Genomic DNA, 17,416 nt, shown 5'->3' with positions numbered 1-17,416 from the left:
GAGCATACCACCATACTAGCTTCCACAAGCCTGCTCTTCACTCAGATAATAAACGAGGCTTACGGAAACACAAGATACAGCATGCCTCTTGCCTCCTGGTATGAAAAATGATTATCTTCAGAAGCATTGAACTCATGAACTCATCATGTTCATGAGTGTATTTCTTGTTCACCAGTAACTACTTTTAATATTTATGTTTTAATTCAGAATGTGACAAATACCTGTAGATAAAACCTGCATCAACAAAGCTCTCCTGGAGCTTCAATAGTGTTGGAATTAAGTCCTGTGATCGAAGACTTGAAAACGACCCTGCTAAGACAGGTAAGATAGTGCTATTTTCCTCTGTCAAATGATCAATCTGCTACAATCCCTGGATGATAGGGACGATGAGATGACCTTTTTCTAACTGAAGAATTCAATGAGGAAATATACTTAGAGATATTTTTTTGTCCTTCATGGAAGCAAGAGAAGAGCACACAATGAGATCCTTTGGAAACCAACTTTCCTTTCTGCTTTCTTGGGTGGATGCTATAGCATTTGCAACCCTCCTTGAATGTATGGGCAAATCTTTCATGCGGACAGGGAAAAAATTTTCTGAGGATCTTGGAAAATCCGGGACACTGCTGCACTCCAGCAGGTTCTACTTTCAGAGTTCTTATACATTAATCAGTAAGTTTTCTCACCAGTTTGAGCCACCTTCACTAGGTTTTGAAAGAATGCCTTACTGATACCTTTTCTCTCTACAGCAATTCAATAACACAGGTAGGGAATTTGGAATAGTACTTGATTCTGAGTAAGTACTCCATGCATGTGAACACTTATTCACAGGACTGTGAGGCTCTAACATGACAGTGCTCTCACCAGACTTGTAATTCACATTGTAATTAGCATGGAGAATGGGGAGTCTTGAACAATGACACACATGTATGAAACAACCACACATCTCTTACCAGCTCATTCCATCCCACTCTTTTTTGCCCAGTTGGAATAGTTGGGTCCTTGACCATTGAACCAATATATTATTATAGCAAGGTATATTATGGCAATCAACATTTTGGGAGGACAAGAGGGTACTCCTTGGGAATTCCCATTACAGTTCACTTGTACTTGTCATAGTCCAAAGAGCACCGAACTTCTGAGACATGCACATTTGCGGTCATTTCAGCACACATGCAACCATTCTATCTGTAACAGTTACACTTGTTGGGAAATGCCACCTCTATAGCTAAACATTTAAGCTTTCCCACAGAGACAAGAGTGCCAACCACAGGAATATCTAGAAAAATAGACATTCACGTGCTTAAAGAATTAAAAAGTAATTCCAGACACACAAAACTTAATAGAGAGAGAGGAAACGCAATTGGCCCCATACTCAGATTCTTATCGGTTGAGGGAAACACTAGAGTGCTATAATCTCATTACTGACATGATATCAAAGCCTGGAGACCCACAGGGATGTACCCCTTCCCCTCAAGCTGTCAAACCTGATGGTTTTAGTGGGAAAGACATGGTACCTAACGTATAGTCTTAAGCCTTAATTTTACTGACCTGGATACAAGAAAATGTGACAAACTCCGCAGCATTTATTTAGTCCCATATACTTGCACCTTTCTAGGTCACATATTTTTGCTAATCTGTTGGTTTCCCTGGGATATATATATATTTTTTTTTACCCAGAGTTGATAGGGTCAGGGCACAACAAGACTGACTAGGATTTAACCTGACTGGGTTGAACTCTGACTCTGTCATTTCAAATCAGCATGACTGTGACTGTCTCTTGAATTAATGCATACTTTTATGTCCAACTTTAGGAGAGTCGTTTATTATTCACTCAGTTCACACCTAAGACATGCAAGCATTCTGAATTTTAAGAGTCTGTCTATCCATTTACCTTTCTAGTCAGGATGAAGCACTCTCCCGGTTTGATGAGAAATAAAGAGTCCCAAGATATGGAGATAAAAGTTAACAAGGTAAGTTAACAAGTCCCCTGCAAACAGGGATGAAGTGCTCAATTATTCTCAGATGAAGTTCAACAAAGACCTGCCAAATACTTCCGAATAGAGATGTCCTTGTAAGAAACCTTTAGCACGAAAAGATAAAGCAGGAGCCAGGAGACTAGAACCTATTCGGTAGCAAATTTGAAAGAAGCACAAAAGAACAATGAGAAACCACGTGATAGGAGCTGGGGACCCCAACTAGGAAAAAATAAAGACGAGAAAGAGGAAGAGGATAAGAGAGGAAGGGGGAGAAGGAGAAAAAGAAGAAGATGGAGAAGGAGAATGAGGAGAAGGAGGAGGAGGAGGAAGAGGAGGAGGAGGAGGAGGAGGAGGAGGAGGAGGAGGAGGAGGAGGAGGAGGAGAAGGAGGAAGAGGAATCTATCTAGCCTGGCTTTAACCACAGGCCCTGTGGACCACCAGTAGAAAGGCCTTGTAACAAGGTCTTGTTACAAGGGTGTCTGGGTAGAAATCAAAGCTTCAGAGCTAGACTCATGTGAAATTCAATTCTGCCACGCACATACTTTTTGCCCTGAGCATACAAATCTATTGATGAGCACTTCAGTTGCTACATCTAGGAAATGGAAACTATATTACAGGTAGAATAATTACAAACAAAATATTTGTGCCACTATAGAAGTTGAAATAATATGAGCATTATTTCATGGGGACTGAGTGCCTTCCTACTTATTTGAATTCTTTCAGTATCTTGCTCTAGAATGGCCACCCTATTGATTTATTATTCTTATTATTTTGGATGATTGATTCCTCTAGAGAATCATGCCTTTAGTCTAGAAAACAAGCACCTGTGTTTAAATATATCAGGTCTACCACAGAAGGAAAATTATACTTAAAATTAAAGAGTAATAATTAAAATAAAAAATCCCAATGCCCATAACAGGTTCTCCAGTTATCAATATTGATTTCATGTATGCTAGTTCTCGATAGAAATTATAATAACAATCGTTTTAATTCAAGCATCAGTGTGGCTCATGTTCTGTTATACTAGCTACTCAGGAGACTGAGATCCTGAGGATCACAATTTGAGGTCAGTTCAGGCAGACCAAAGTCCAAGAGACCCTATCACCAGCAAAAAGCTTGCAGAAGGAATGATTCAAGTGATAAAGCACCACCTAAGCAAGGGTGAGGTCCTGAATCCAAGCCCCAGTATCCAACTCTCTCTCTCTCTCCCCCCACCTCTCTCTCCCCCCCCCCACACACACAATGTGAGCGCGCATACACAGGCATGCATAAAGTATGTTTTAGACAACAAAAGAAAATTGTTTTTCATATCAAAGGACTGTCTTGACCCCAGAGAGCTCCCCACCTGGTGTGCTGAAGCAAAAGCTGACCACAAGCTTCAGTATTAATGGCAAGTTATAATCCCAGGCTAACCGACGACAGATAGTTCCAGAGTTTATGCAGTCTTGCTTTGTCTCAACTTCTGGCCCATCACTAAAGAGCTGTGTGACCTTAGACAAAGTTATTGCTCTGAGCTTTAGTTATCTACTCATTAAATTAAGGCCAGGATCTGTCTCTAACTCAAAACAAAACAAAACCATGTAGGACAATCAGTGACATGACCTTATAATAGGATGTCAAGCACACTCTGAGCACGCAGTAACAGTAGATATTTTTGGAGAAAAAAATGTACTAACACTCTGAAATATTTTAATATTTTTGTCTTTTGACAATTCCCTTTTGTAAAAAAAAATTCTCGAGTGTACTAGCAAATGTCACATGACTTTTGTTTGTGTGGTACATGTGATCATTCTTGAGCTTTTAATCAGAGCAAGGAGATGGGAGGTACGGGCGTCTGTTCACAAAATATCATCAGTCTTAGGCATTGTGTCATCACATCCCCAAAAGTCACCTATGATGAATCCCCACACCCAGTACATTATGGATCAAGAGATTTGATATGGGCTTTTTGTAATAAATCCATGGTCCAAGAAGGGAGAATTTTCTTACAACCTTTTCTCCCCAAAGAGCTATTAATATAAAAAAATACCTCAGAGGATATATTTCTACTAAACCAAGATTCCTAGAATGCAAACCCTTACTTGAGTCACACTGAGCCTTTTATCTTCCCTTGAAAAAGTGTGCAGTGATTGATGACTCCTGCCAAAGGACTGTCACACCTTTTGCCACACGCCATTTATGTACATTTCATCCTAGTAAACTTTAATGTGGACATCTCTCAAGACCCACCCGGAAATGCACACATTGAACAGGAGTCCTTTCAAGTTAATAGCCCTGCAATTTGAGTCCCCATTCTGTGTCAGACTTGAGGTCACTTTGTGTGAACAGTGAAAGATGCCTGCCTCCCTTTACTGTTGATGACCCCCTGCAAACCCAAGCCTCGAGGCTCCTGTACACTTGGGCTCCAGCATTGAAACTCTGGAAAATTAATGGTAGCAAAAATGTCCCCTGATTGGTGGTTAATTTGAACTCTCTTATTTCCAAAGAAGAAATTCAAAGAAAAGGAATTTGAACCAAAGTTCTAATTAAGGAATCATTTCAGTTAGTATGGAATGTAATTTGAAAAGCCAGATTGCATATACCAAACTATGGTTAACCATTACAAAAATATTGGCAAGAGAGGGACTTTGAATTTCTGCCAAAGGACTGATCCAAATACAAGAATTTTTTTTGCCAGTTCTGGGCTTGAACTCAGGGCTTGAGCACTGTTCTTGGGCTTTTTCTTCAGGGCTAGCACTCTTCCACTTGAGCCACAGCACAGTTTATGGGGTTTTCTATGTATGTGGTATCAAGGATTTGAACCCAGATCTTCATGCATGCTAGGCAAGCACTCTACTATTAGGCCAAACTCCTGGCCCCAGATACAAGAATTTTTAAAAGGAAAAGGGTAATAAACAATGTAATCAGAACTTCTAGAGCCCAGTCAACCCAATTGCTTTCTGGCATTCTGAACAATTTGTCTTTAATAAAACAAGAGTTCTTGTCCTGGAAACTATGGTTTGAGAAAGACACACACGCGCATGCGCGCGCGCGCGCGCACACACACACACACACACACACACACACACACACACACACACACACACAGAGAGAGCACAGATGTACACACAGAGTGTACTCAAGGTAATGCTAAAACCTAAAGCAAGCTGATGACAATTACTGCTATTCAAATAGAAAGAGGCACAAAAAACTTCCTTGCTCCCTCTCCTCTGTCTCCTGGCCACCATGTTCTAGAAGGAGTTGAAGTACTTTGGCTCCTTCTGCTGAAATTTCCAGTGATGGTCAAGGTCTGGTGACAGGCAAAGGGTCTGTTAATTGAGTCCACCTTGAATAATTCACTCTCTGCCTGGGGCCAAGAGGGATAAGGACATATTCTTGTTTCCTCCAGTGATTTCACTGAGATGAAGTCCCAGCCATGAATGCAGATACTAATAACCCCTGTCTCCACACACAAAAGATACCTGCTATAGGTGGACTTACTTTTTCCTGGATTTGAATGTATGATTTCCCCTTAGGCCAAAAGAAATTGCTCCCTAGCCAGACAGGACACCCTGGAGAATCTATGGGAAATGATCTTTGATTTTTCAGGATCCATATAATAGCTAGGAAAAAAAATGTTTGTTGTTGTTTGTTTGTTTTTTTGTTTTTTTCTCAAGATCTAGTCCTAGAGTGATTAGGTAAAGGGTGCGTGTGTGTTATAGAAATTGCCATTTTTAGAACTAAATATAAAAGCACACCTTTGATTAAAAGTAAATTTTGAAATGAATATTGATTTGGAAAAACTAGAAAACTGTGAGAACTTTGCCAATGGTTAAAATTGCCCTTCTAATATAAATGCTTGTTGTTGGTAGTAGTGGTAGTGTATGCATGCATGCATGTATGCATGTGTGTGTTTGTGTGTGTGGGGGGTGGGTGTGTGTTCTCCTTTCCATGGGAGACCATTTTTACAAGCATTGAAAGATTTCCTTCCATGAACTGAGGAGAGCTTGACACCTCTGGGGAAGAGAAAATGGACAAGAAAGTCAGAAATGTAATCTGGAGAATAACTCATTTGTTTTACCCAGAACCATCTCTACAGTTAAAGGGGCAGGGTATGCTTTGCCCCTGATAAAACATGAACTAAAGTCATGCATTTATCAATAAATGATCTGCCTCGGACTGGCATTTCTAAACTTTCCCTCAGCAATAGCTTTCTTGTTGACAAGCTCCTGCACTTGACACCACTAATAGAAAAGCCTTAGAAGAGAAACTGCAAGTCTCTTTCTACACTGTTATTCAGTAAGAGAACTTAAAAACTTTCTGCTCATCACTACGTATTTTAGAATGGCATAAAGAAAAGTGAACAATCTAAGTTTGTGCGCATTGTAAAAATTGGAAAAAAGAACTGAAAATTTATCAAAGCAAGATCTTTTATAGGGCACACATCTTTAGGCAAATGGCTGATTTCTGCAAAATCAGAAAAGACTGAAAAGGGGCTATGTAACGTGGTAGTCTAAAGTGATGAAGTATCAAAAAAGAAAAGAAAAGAGAATCTACAAAGCAGAAGCAAACCACGTGCAATGAAGTAAACACCCAAGAGTCTACCCTGAGACAAATAAATACTTGTATAAACAAATGAGTAATTGGGAAGCAGATCTAGCGATTCTGAAAAATTTCAAACTAAGTAGAACCCATGTAATATTTCCAATCTCTTTAATACCCGAACTATATCATTGAAAGTCAATTCATATGTCACCACAGTTCAATTGGAAGAAGATAAAGTGATTCAAGTCAATAACCATACATCTGAGTTCCTCCCAGTTTAGTCCTTTGACATGGGAGCAATGAAAAGTCCAGAGCATTCTGCCAATCTGTTCTTTGTGCAATGCACATGAAAGGACCTACATGGTACATTACAGATTTCTACAACCAACTAAACCTATTTATTATTCAACACATCCTGATGTGTAATCATTCAACAAACACGCACATCACCTTTGTGCTCCAGGTGTAAGTGTTGGCACAAAAACAAGTAATTTTTCATAATCTCTCATTCTTGAGGTCCAGGGGAGGTGGGATCACATCAGGCATTTGGTTTTCAATAAGTGCTACCAGTTGCAGTCTATCAAGCTTTCTGTCCTCTACAGCTCCAGTGCCTTCTTGATTTCAAATTTGTCCTCCTCTGTATCATTCTCCTTCATAGGCTTTATTGCATTGGAAGTAACTTGAGAAGATGAAATTTCTCACAGCACATGGAAGCAAGGGCTGAAGAATTTATAATTGAACTTCATCACTTTTACAGATGACAACAGTGATGCTGGGGAAAGCTTCCTGACCAACACAGCCAGAGAAATGAGACCTTCAAATAAACTGTCTCTAATACCTTCCATCTTCCCGTTGGCACCAGTGATAATGATAGACACATATGAATAGAATATACTGCATGCAAGTAAGACCTACAAATTCTGGGCCTCATCATATAAATATCTGTGTGAACATTCCATCCCTAAAGATTTCCAAGAAAACAGTAACTCTTGAAGCTTTCTTTCTTTCTTTTCTTTTTTGCCAGTCCTGGGGCTTGAACTCAGGGCCAAGGCACTGTCGCTAGGCTTTCACAAGGCTAGCACTCTACTACTTAAGCCATAGCACCACTTCTGCCTTTTTCTGTGTATGTAGTACTGAGGAATCAAACCTAGGGCTTTCTGCATGCTAGGCAAGAACTTTACTATTAGGCCACACTCGCAGCCCCAGTGAAGCTTTTACTCTACCCAAATTCAAGAATGATTCAGTTCCCTCTCCCCAACTACCCCAGCCCCCCTGAATTCCCCTGAGAAATCTGACTCCTTTCTGCCCAGTTTTAAAGCAATGAGGAAATAGAGAGTGAGCAAAAGAGAAGAAAAATTTCTGGCTGTGATTCTTTTTTCCCTTTAAAATATTGTGACATCGTCGCCATGGCAAAAGTTATTTTCCCTATGATTGCCGTAATTCAATTATTTCACCATGCTTTACAGCATGGAGTTACTGTAGCACCTAACAAGGAAAAATAATCCATGACAGACTCAGAGAAAAATTATCTTGCAAGGCTTGAATCAATTACAGCACTAATGATTGGCACTGTTGGCAGGGCCCTGGCACCTCTAGCCTTCTGGCCCCTATTAATACCTGATGCTATTTTATCTCAGAATCTAATTTAGTTCTGTCAGTAATTAAAATGCATGAAATTTGGTCCACTATTAACCTCAGGTCTTCCTTCCAGATCCTGATCTCTCTTGTGGAAAGCTCCTCACATCAATGAAATGTCAGTGGTGATTTTGGATAGTTAGCTGTGCATGATCTTAGCAATAGGAAGAAGAGATGTCATCATTCATTATCCCATTTTTCAGATGGAAATGCAGAAAAAGTCACTCAGCTAAAATCTACATCATGAGCGCTCATGTGTCACTACCTTTTGGCGTGGAAAAGGAAACTCTGGGAAGGAAATAAACATCATTATCTAGGGTACAACTAGAACTGTGTTCTAAAGTCACTGAGGACACAAATTATGCTGCCATCCATTTATCAACTATGTCACTTCCTATGCATAGTTTTTGTTACCCCTGGCTCAACTGTGGTCTAAACATATTGAATGGGAAATTGGTAGAAACAGCCTAACTTTCAAATTGTGCATCTTTTGGTGTGGTATGGTGAAATTTTGCCATGACTCATTCCTTTATTCCTACTATGTCAGTCATTCATTTGTCGATTATATCCTCCCCATTAGTCACTGAGCAGGTATCCAGCGTATCTATGTAGTATTCATTAAGTTACCCACCTAGAAGTCACTAAGTAGCTAACAAAGGTACCTACATTGTATTTGTTACCTATCACTAGCCATTGAGTAGTCACTGTGGCTATCAGATTGAATGTGTCATATGACAGCACTTTCCAATCAAGTGACCTTTATTCGACTCTACATACCCAAAGCTCAGGAGTAGCAATAGTGATAATTTATTAAATAAAATTTAATGCTAAGTATATATATATATCATATATGGGAAAATAGTATTATATATGCAGTATTTAGTATAGAGTATGCTATATATTACATTATATTATATATAATATTATGACCTATATAATAGCAATATCTCAGGCTATTATATCCTTTTCTGTATCTTTCTTTAAGGAGTCATGAATGGTACAAAGTGCATTTCATGTGAAAATTTCCATGAATGTTTATAGTGAATTTTGAACAAGTTCATCCTTTCTATTACAATTCCAAATCACCAAGGTTTCCACAGTGAGAGAGAAGAAAATCTGAAGGGCAAAAAAAAGCAGTTTTGAAAAAGTTTGATAATTAATTATTGGGTACCAATCCCAGTCCTCCATCTTCACTGTCTCCTCCCCTTCAGTCTCAATGCCACACCCGCTTTGTTGTACTAGTTAATAAGGAAATCCAGGCTAAGGCTGAGTCACACTTGAGAGGACCTGCGTCTGTGCAGAGGAGCCTGGAGCCTTCTGTGCAGAGGTGGCTGCTGCTTAGCTTCCCGAATGCAACTGATTGCTGAGTATTGTGTTCAGCTCCACTTCCACACTCTCGGAGCATGAATGATTCCCATGATAGAGTCTATAAATTTATATGGCAGACCAAGGCAAGGCCTCTCACCAAACTTAAAGAGGCAGTGTTAATGAAATAGGTCTTTTTACATGAGATCATATATTGCTGAAATTATTAGGAACAAACACATCAAGTGATGAGGTAAAATCAGCAAAGAGGCCAGCACGCAGTAATTATTGACCGTGTATGTTTTTTCCACCTCTGGAAGTTTAGAGAAAAATGAAGTCAGCTAAAACATTGTATGGCAGGGGTTTGAGTGAGAATAAAAAGAAGCCAAGGTCTTTGAATTCTTTGTGAGAACTCACTGACAAGCCACCTCTCATTTCATTTGTATTTTAACTAAGTGACTATGCTTAATGTCTCAGATTGTTGTTCTTTTTTTGTAAATCTTCTCAACCCATGTCTTCTTCCTTACCATTTTCTGTGTTAAGCATTAAGGTTGTATGAGGTACAGGGAAACAAATTATGCCTACTTTAAGTATATCTACAAGGTACACCTCCACTATTCATGAATCTCACTTTAAGTGAGCTGATTCACTTTAAAGACATTCAGAAACTAAGAGAAGGCTCCTGCTGATCAACCTCATGTCCCAGTTAGCAGAAGAAGTAAAAGGGAATGACAAAAATGCTTCCTATTTACCAAATGAGTGGTAAAAAAGAATGCACAGCAGTTGATAAACAGATGTTTTAAAGAGTAAAGGAGTCAACAAATGGAGAGAGGAAGGAGAAGAGAATGCAGTCATCTTGTGCAATGTACAGATGTGAAATTGGAGCCAGGTAGCTCAAAGGTGTAGATGGGGGTTAGGAAAGATGGAAGAGAGCGATGGAGGGGTACATTGGTCAAGATGTATGATAAAATGATTTACTAAATTGAGACTCCTTTGTACAACTAAAGATAATATATAAAAGAAAAAGTAATGCTTACTCATATTAAACAGATAACACCCCGTTGTTTGGTCTTATCCTGATCCTACATCTATGACACAGCATATAATAATAAAAGCGGCTTGGTACTGGCACAAAAACAGTCCTGAAAAATCAATGGAACAGACCAGAAGACTCAGAAATAAAGCCATATACTTACAGTTATCTGATGTTTGACAAAGGAACCAGAAATGTACAGTAAAAAAAAATAGCCTCTTCAATAACTGGTGTTGAGAAAACTGAACATCCTTATGAAGAATACAAAAAGTAGACCCACATTTGTCACCATGAATTAATATCAGCTCAAGTGGATCAATGGCCTTAACATCAGAACTGAACTTAAAACTAATGTAAGAAGGAATAGAAAGAACATTGGCGCTTATAAGCCTAGGTAAGGTAGTTTTTGAAAAGAGTCCCAAGGGCACAGTAAATAAGAGAGTTGACAAATGGGATTACATCAAAATAAAAGGTTTCTGCATAGCAAAGGACATAAATATTAAACTGGAAAGAAATCCAACAGACTGGGAGAAAAATCTTAACCATATGATATGCACAATACTCAAAATACTCAAAGAGTTCAAAAAATTAACCCTCCCCCCAAACACTTCATTAGTTAGGTGAAGAAACTAAAAAGAGATGTCTCAGAAGAAGATGGCAAATAGACACATGGAGAAATTCTCAACATCCCTGACCATAAAAGAATGCAAATAAAAAAATTTAAGATTCTATCTCATTCTAGTTACATTGGCCAGCCTCAAGAACATGAGCAATAAATGTTGGCAAGGGTGGAGGGGAAAAGGAATCCTATTGCACTGTTAGTGGGAATAGAAACTAGTACAACCACTCTGGATGGTACTTTAGAGATTCCTCAAAAGAGCATAGATCTTCCCCACAACCCAGCCATACCACTCATAGGCATCTACCTAGACCATCAAAATCCAAGGTACTGTAAAGACACTTGCACATCCATGTTCATTGCTGCATAATTCACAATGGCCAAGTTACAGAACTAGCCCAAATGTCCCACAATAGATGAGCAGATCAAAAACAAAAAAAAAAACACCAATGTGGCTTATACACAATGGAATTTTATTCACCCATTTGAAAAAAATACTATGTTATTTTCAGGGAAATACATGGACCTAGACCAAATCATGTTAAGTGAAATAAGCCACGCTCAGGGAAACAAATGGCACATGTTTTCTCTCATATGTAGAAGTTGGATCTAAACTAGAACTGGACATGTAACTTTACAGGACTGTAGGCCTTCACACACAAACAACTGAACTAAAGGAATACACCCTAAGGAGGAATGTAAGAACATAACCCCTTTGAACATGTAAAAGTACTATTTCTAGAAATGAATTCCCTGAAATAGAAACATGGAATTTTTGTTGTTGTTGTTGTTGCTATTGGTGGTGGAGGCATGTGTTTTTTGCTTGTGTGTGTGTGTGTGTGTGTGTGTGTGTGTGTGTGTGTGTGTGTTGGAACAGGGTGCAGAGCTTCACAGAAAGGGAAGGAGAAAGGTGAATAAATGCAATTATGGTATTCACTATATACTAGGTGGGAAAGGAACTATGTAACTTGTGGGCAGGGACAGGAGAGGGAAAGGGAGAAAGAGAAGGAAGGGGTAATGTTGTTCAAGGAAGAAATGTACTTACTACCTGACATAAAATGAGAGCCCCTCTGTACAACACCTTAATAACAACAATAGCATTTTATTTTTCAAAAATCCAGCTGTTTTCCATTTAACCTCCAGAAATTTCTGGGTTTTTTTATGTTGCCCAGATTCTGGTACTTTATGCAGGCAGTCCTGGCAAGCCCATATAGAAATTAATTCACTGAATGAAGTTAAAAAGTAGCTAAAACTTCAAAAGGAAGTGTTAAATAAGTGACACTAATAATGAAAAACAATAAAAAGTTAATAAATTCCAAAACACATAATAATGCCAACCATAAAAAACATAGTAAGTTATTCATTGAAATCCTACTTCAGGAAAGATTTGCCCTTTTTCACAGTTACTTAATCAATGATTTGCTCCATCATATCAGTATGGAGAGATGGATATTTGCTCTATTGTATACACTATCCTCAAACAAACTTCTATTTAATTTTTTAAATTATCCCAGATGGACCATTTGGAGCTCTGTACTTTCCTTTTTTAAATTTATAAATACAGTGTGTTCTTAACTTGACTTTATTCTAGAAGTGATACACAGCTGGATTACATTTACATGGGTCCTTTTGTACACTGTCATCTGTTCCCTCATTCTCTCTCTATCCTGGAGTTGCATAGCTGACTTTCATCAATGTCTAACGAGTTTCACTGCTGCACCTTTCTATGCTTTTCCCTCAGATTCTATACTCTCTTACCACCCTTCCACAGAGATGCTCATGAATACATCATATATATAAAGAATATAGAATCACCACAAAAAAAGAAATTAAGAAAGCTCTGTTGTTTCCATATCTTTGGAGCTCATTTCAGTAGGAATATGATTTTGTATATACATGAAGAGGTGCTTGGGTATTGCACTTTTGTGATTCACTCCTAAGACCATCCTCTCTTGGTTTTACACTATGTGAGTATCTACAATCATGGATAATATGTCATAACCCAGTGCATTGGAGATCTGACATTTTCCTATTAGGAAGAACGTTTGCTGTTTTTCTCTCTGGCCTTGGCTTACCTCACTTAACACAGTTTCTTCTAGTTCTATCCATTTCCCTGAAAATGGCACTACTTGATTCTTTCTAATGGCTGTGTAAAATTCCATTGTATATGGGTACCACAAATTTTGGATCTGCTCAAGTATTGTAGGCACCTGGGTTGTTTCCATATCTTGGTTATTGTGACTAGTGAGTCTATGAATATGGGTGTGCAGGTTTCCTCGTCATATTCTAGTTCAGGAGCTGAGAGTAGATGCCTAGGAGTGGTATGGCTGGGACATAGGGAAGGTCTATGTTATAGTTTTCAAGAAATCTCCTGATGGCCTTCCAGAGTGGTTACACTAGTTTACAATCCTACAATCCCATCAGCAATGCATTAGGGCTCCTTTTTTATATTATTAACTACATCCCCACCATCATTTGTTGTTGTTCAGATTCAAAATGTTGGCCAATCTAAGTGGGGTAAGATGGAATCTCAGAATTACTTTGATTTACATTTCCTTTATGACCAGGGATGATGAGCATTTCCTCATATATTTCTTTGCTATTCTCTCTTCCTCTGAGAAACCTCTCCTTAGCTCCCTTGCCCATTTAGTGATTGGTGTAGTAAGTTTAGTAATAGTTTTTTGAGCTCCTTGTATATATTGGATATTAGACTCTTGTCTGATGCATTCTGGGTAAAGATCTTTTCTCACTTGTATAGCAGTCTTTCTAATTTGGTAACTAAGTCCTTGGCTGAAACATTTTAATGTGGTCCCATTTGTCTCACTCTTATCTGTTGTGCCCCTGGGACTCTATTCAGGAAGTAGTTGGCTATATCCATAAATTCTAATGCCTCTCCTACTCTCTTTCTTACTATTTTCAGAGTTTCTGGTCTGATGTTGAGGTCTTTGATTCACTTTGAACTGATATTAGTGCACAGTGACAAGCAGGAATCTACTTTTAGTTTTCTGCACATGTCAAACTAGTTTTCCCCATACCAACTTTTGAAGAAGCTATGTTTATCCATTGTATATCTTTGGCTCCTTTGTCAAATATCAGATGACTATAAATACAGGGTTTTAGTTCTGGGTCTTCTAATCTGTTTCAAGGATCTTCAGGTCTATTTTTGTGTTATGACAAGCTATTTATTAATTATATACTTATTAATATGGCTCTATAGTAGAGTTTGAAATCTGGTATTGTGATATCTCCTACGTTGTTTTTTGTTTTTGTTTTCTCCCCCTTAGAATTGCTTTGGCTAGTCTATGTCTTTTGCTCTTCCATATGAATTTCTGGATTGTTTTCTCTATCACTGTAAAGAATGAAATTTGGATTTTTATGGGGAGCACCACCATTCTCCTTCCACCTGCAGTTCTGTACTTTCTGAGTGTTTTAAACATGCAATAGAGCCCAGAATACCCTTATTTCTGGCATCTAAGGCATCATAAGAAGTTTTAGATTCATCCTATCCTTTTTGAATATTGACTTGGGAGTCTTCATCTCTCCATGAAGCCCTGGTTAGTTTCATTGGAAAAGGGCTTGGGAATTAAGATTTTAAGAACCACTATTCACTATGTGAACATGGGTATGTATGAGGATTGAATTCAAGTGGTCTACCATTAAGCCATACTCCCAGGTAAGGTTCCTGAGCTTTCAGTTGAGCCAACTGCAAACTTCACTTTCCCAATCTTTAACTTGTCAATAAATAGGATAAATAGGATTACAGTCCTGAGTCACCACAAATAACTTGTTTGTTAAGATGGCTTCTCACTGACTTTGGTTTTGTTTTAGCCAACTAGGCTAGCCTCAAGTTTTGATCCTCCTAAAATTGCTAGTTTCTGAGTAGGTGAGTTGTCAGGTGTGAGTTACCATGGGCAGAGCTTTTAAACTTAACTTAAAATGATCATTTCTTTAAAGGGAGCAATATAATGAAGATGAATCCAAGAACATTCAAAATAAGTGAGTCCATGTAAAGCAATTTTAACCAAATTGGGGAAAAAACAAAGATATGAAGCTCAGACATTTTATACTTGTTTTTCCATGCAAAAGTAAAAAAAAAAAGCAATTTCTGTGTTTTACATATCAAAAACTAGCAAGACGAAGGTAGGTTGCCCTAGTTCCATATTTCCTTATATTTATTTCCCTATTTTAGATAAGAGCTATATTTTGCAAAAAAATCCACATACTATGCAACTCACTGATTTAAAGCATGAAATTCATTGGTTTTTGGTTTATTCCCAGAGCTTTAATCTATCACCACAGTCAATTTCAGGATGTTTTCATCACCCAAAAAAGAAACTCCATACTCATTACCAATCACTCTCCATTTCTCTAATCCTGCTCAGCCCCAGGCAGCAGCTGATCCACTTTCCATCTCTCTCAATTTCCCCATTCTGGACATTCATGTAACTAGAACCATGCAATATGTGCTCTTTTCACTTAGCATAATGTTTTCAAGATCTGCCCATGAGCTCATGTGCAAATTTCTGTGTAGACATATGTTTTCATTTATTTTGTGCAGAAACTTAGAAATATAGTCGTTCTGCCATGTGTAGTCAGTTTAACCCTTGGAGAAGCAGACAGATGTTTACCGAGCATGGAAGTGCCATTTACATTCTCATCAGTATGAGCGTTCTAGTTCCTCCCTATTCTTATGAGTGATTTTTTTTATTTTGCCCCCTAGTGGATGTGAGGTGGTATGTCACAAAGGCTTTCATCTATATTTCTTGAAGCTCTAAATGTCAATGTTTCTTTTTGTTTGTTTGTCAGTTGTTTATATTTTTTAGTTGTTTATATTTTATGGGATACTTGCTAATCAAATTCTTTTCCATTCTTCAACTTGATTGTCTTTCTATTATTAGATTATAAGTGTTTGAAGATATTCTGCATACGAAGTATAAGCACATATATGAATTACAATGATTTTCTTCCTTAACAATATACTTTGAAGGAAATTTGCTTTCAAAAAATTATTGGTGTTTTTTAATCATAAGATCTTGCTATCTATCTCAGGCTGGCCTTGGACTCACAATCAACTGAACTCACAAACTTTTCCAGTGCTGGTGTTACAGGTGTTAGATAATGTATATAGCTTAAAGCACAATAGATTTTGGGCTTGAGTAGGATTTTGTTATTTACCTCTTTTGTTTTGGGTGACATTGGAATATAAACCCATGGCCTGGTGCTTGCTAGGTAGGTGCTCAACTATTTGAATCATACCCTAGCTCTGTTGGTTTGGGTTTTTCACAGAGTCTCACATTTTTGCTGTCATTGTCCTTGGACAATGATCTTACCTCTGTTTCTGTGTAGGTAGGATTGCAAGTATGTGCCACTATGCCCAATTTTGCAGTAAAATGTTGATGAAATCCAATTTGCGTGAATTTAATTTACTTGTTTGTGCTATCAGTGCACAAAAGGGAAAAGGGTGGGACTTCCCTACACACACACACACATGCACACACACACACACCTAGTATAGCCATGAGGCCAACAATATTTCCTCAGATGTATTTCTTGTACAGTGATTCCACTACTACTAAATGGTCTGTTTTTGTTTACCCTTCCATGTACGATAGTGCATTGTCTTTCCTTCCTTATAATAGCTTAACAAATGAAGACCAAAATGTCTTCATTTCAGCTTGAATTGTATTTCTGAAAGATACACATTTCTAGATATAAAATTCTTTGTTGATTTTTTTCTTTTCTTTTCTTAATCAATAGATCATTCCAATGCTTCCTGACATCCACCCTCTCAGATGAGAAGTCAGCTGATGATCCTGGGTCCATGATAAACCAGTTTTCTTTTGCTGATCTCATGATTACTCCATGCCATTTGGATTTTGGTATTTGCATTATTATGTATCAATGTGGATGATTTCTTTACATTTTATTCTTTTCATTTATTGAGCATCTTGGATGTATAAATTAAAGTTTGGCTTTGATTCAACTGGAGAAGAGTTCAACCATTATTTCTAAAATATTTTCCATCTATTTGGCTCTATTCTTCTCTACTCTGACATGTGAACGCACATGTCAGTGTATTTAGATCTCTATTTTTTAAACTTTCTTCATATTTCATAATTTCTCATAATCTGTATTCAAGTTCACTAAATCTTTTGCCAGTTCAAACTTATGTTTGACTCCCACTTTCCACTAGTGATTTTTTAATTTCATAAAGTGTGCTTTTCAAATGATAGGATTTCTGATGGGTTCACTTTAAAAAATGTCTACCTCTTACTATTTTCTGTTCTATGATACATCTTCATACCTTACATCTTTAATAATGGT

General features: G+C 37.9%; 1 long non-coding RNA gene across 1 annotated transcript; it reads left to right on the top strand.

The window, feature by feature from the left end:
• The first annotated feature begins 212 nt into the window (after nucleotides 1-212).
• LOC150047137 (uncharacterized) lies at nucleotides 213-17,040 on the top strand. The gene is made up of 3 exons (XR_016539505.1): nucleotides 213-321; nucleotides 1,900-1,970; nucleotides 16,850-17,040. It is a non-coding gene; the product is annotated as an uncharacterized LOC150047137 (long non-coding RNA).
• The last annotated feature ends 376 nt before the right edge of the window (nucleotides 17,041-17,416 follow it).

Source organism: Megascapheus bottae, chromosome 24 (genome assembly GCF_031878675.1).
Source record: "Megascapheus bottae isolate mThoBot1 chromosome 24, mThoBot2.hap1, whole genome shotgun sequence".
Taxonomy (NCBI): domain Eukaryota; kingdom Metazoa; phylum Chordata; class Mammalia; order Rodentia; family Geomyidae; genus Megascapheus; species Megascapheus bottae.
The sequence above is the reverse complement of the archived record's forward strand: the minus strand, read 5'-3'. Positions and strand labels throughout refer to the sequence as shown.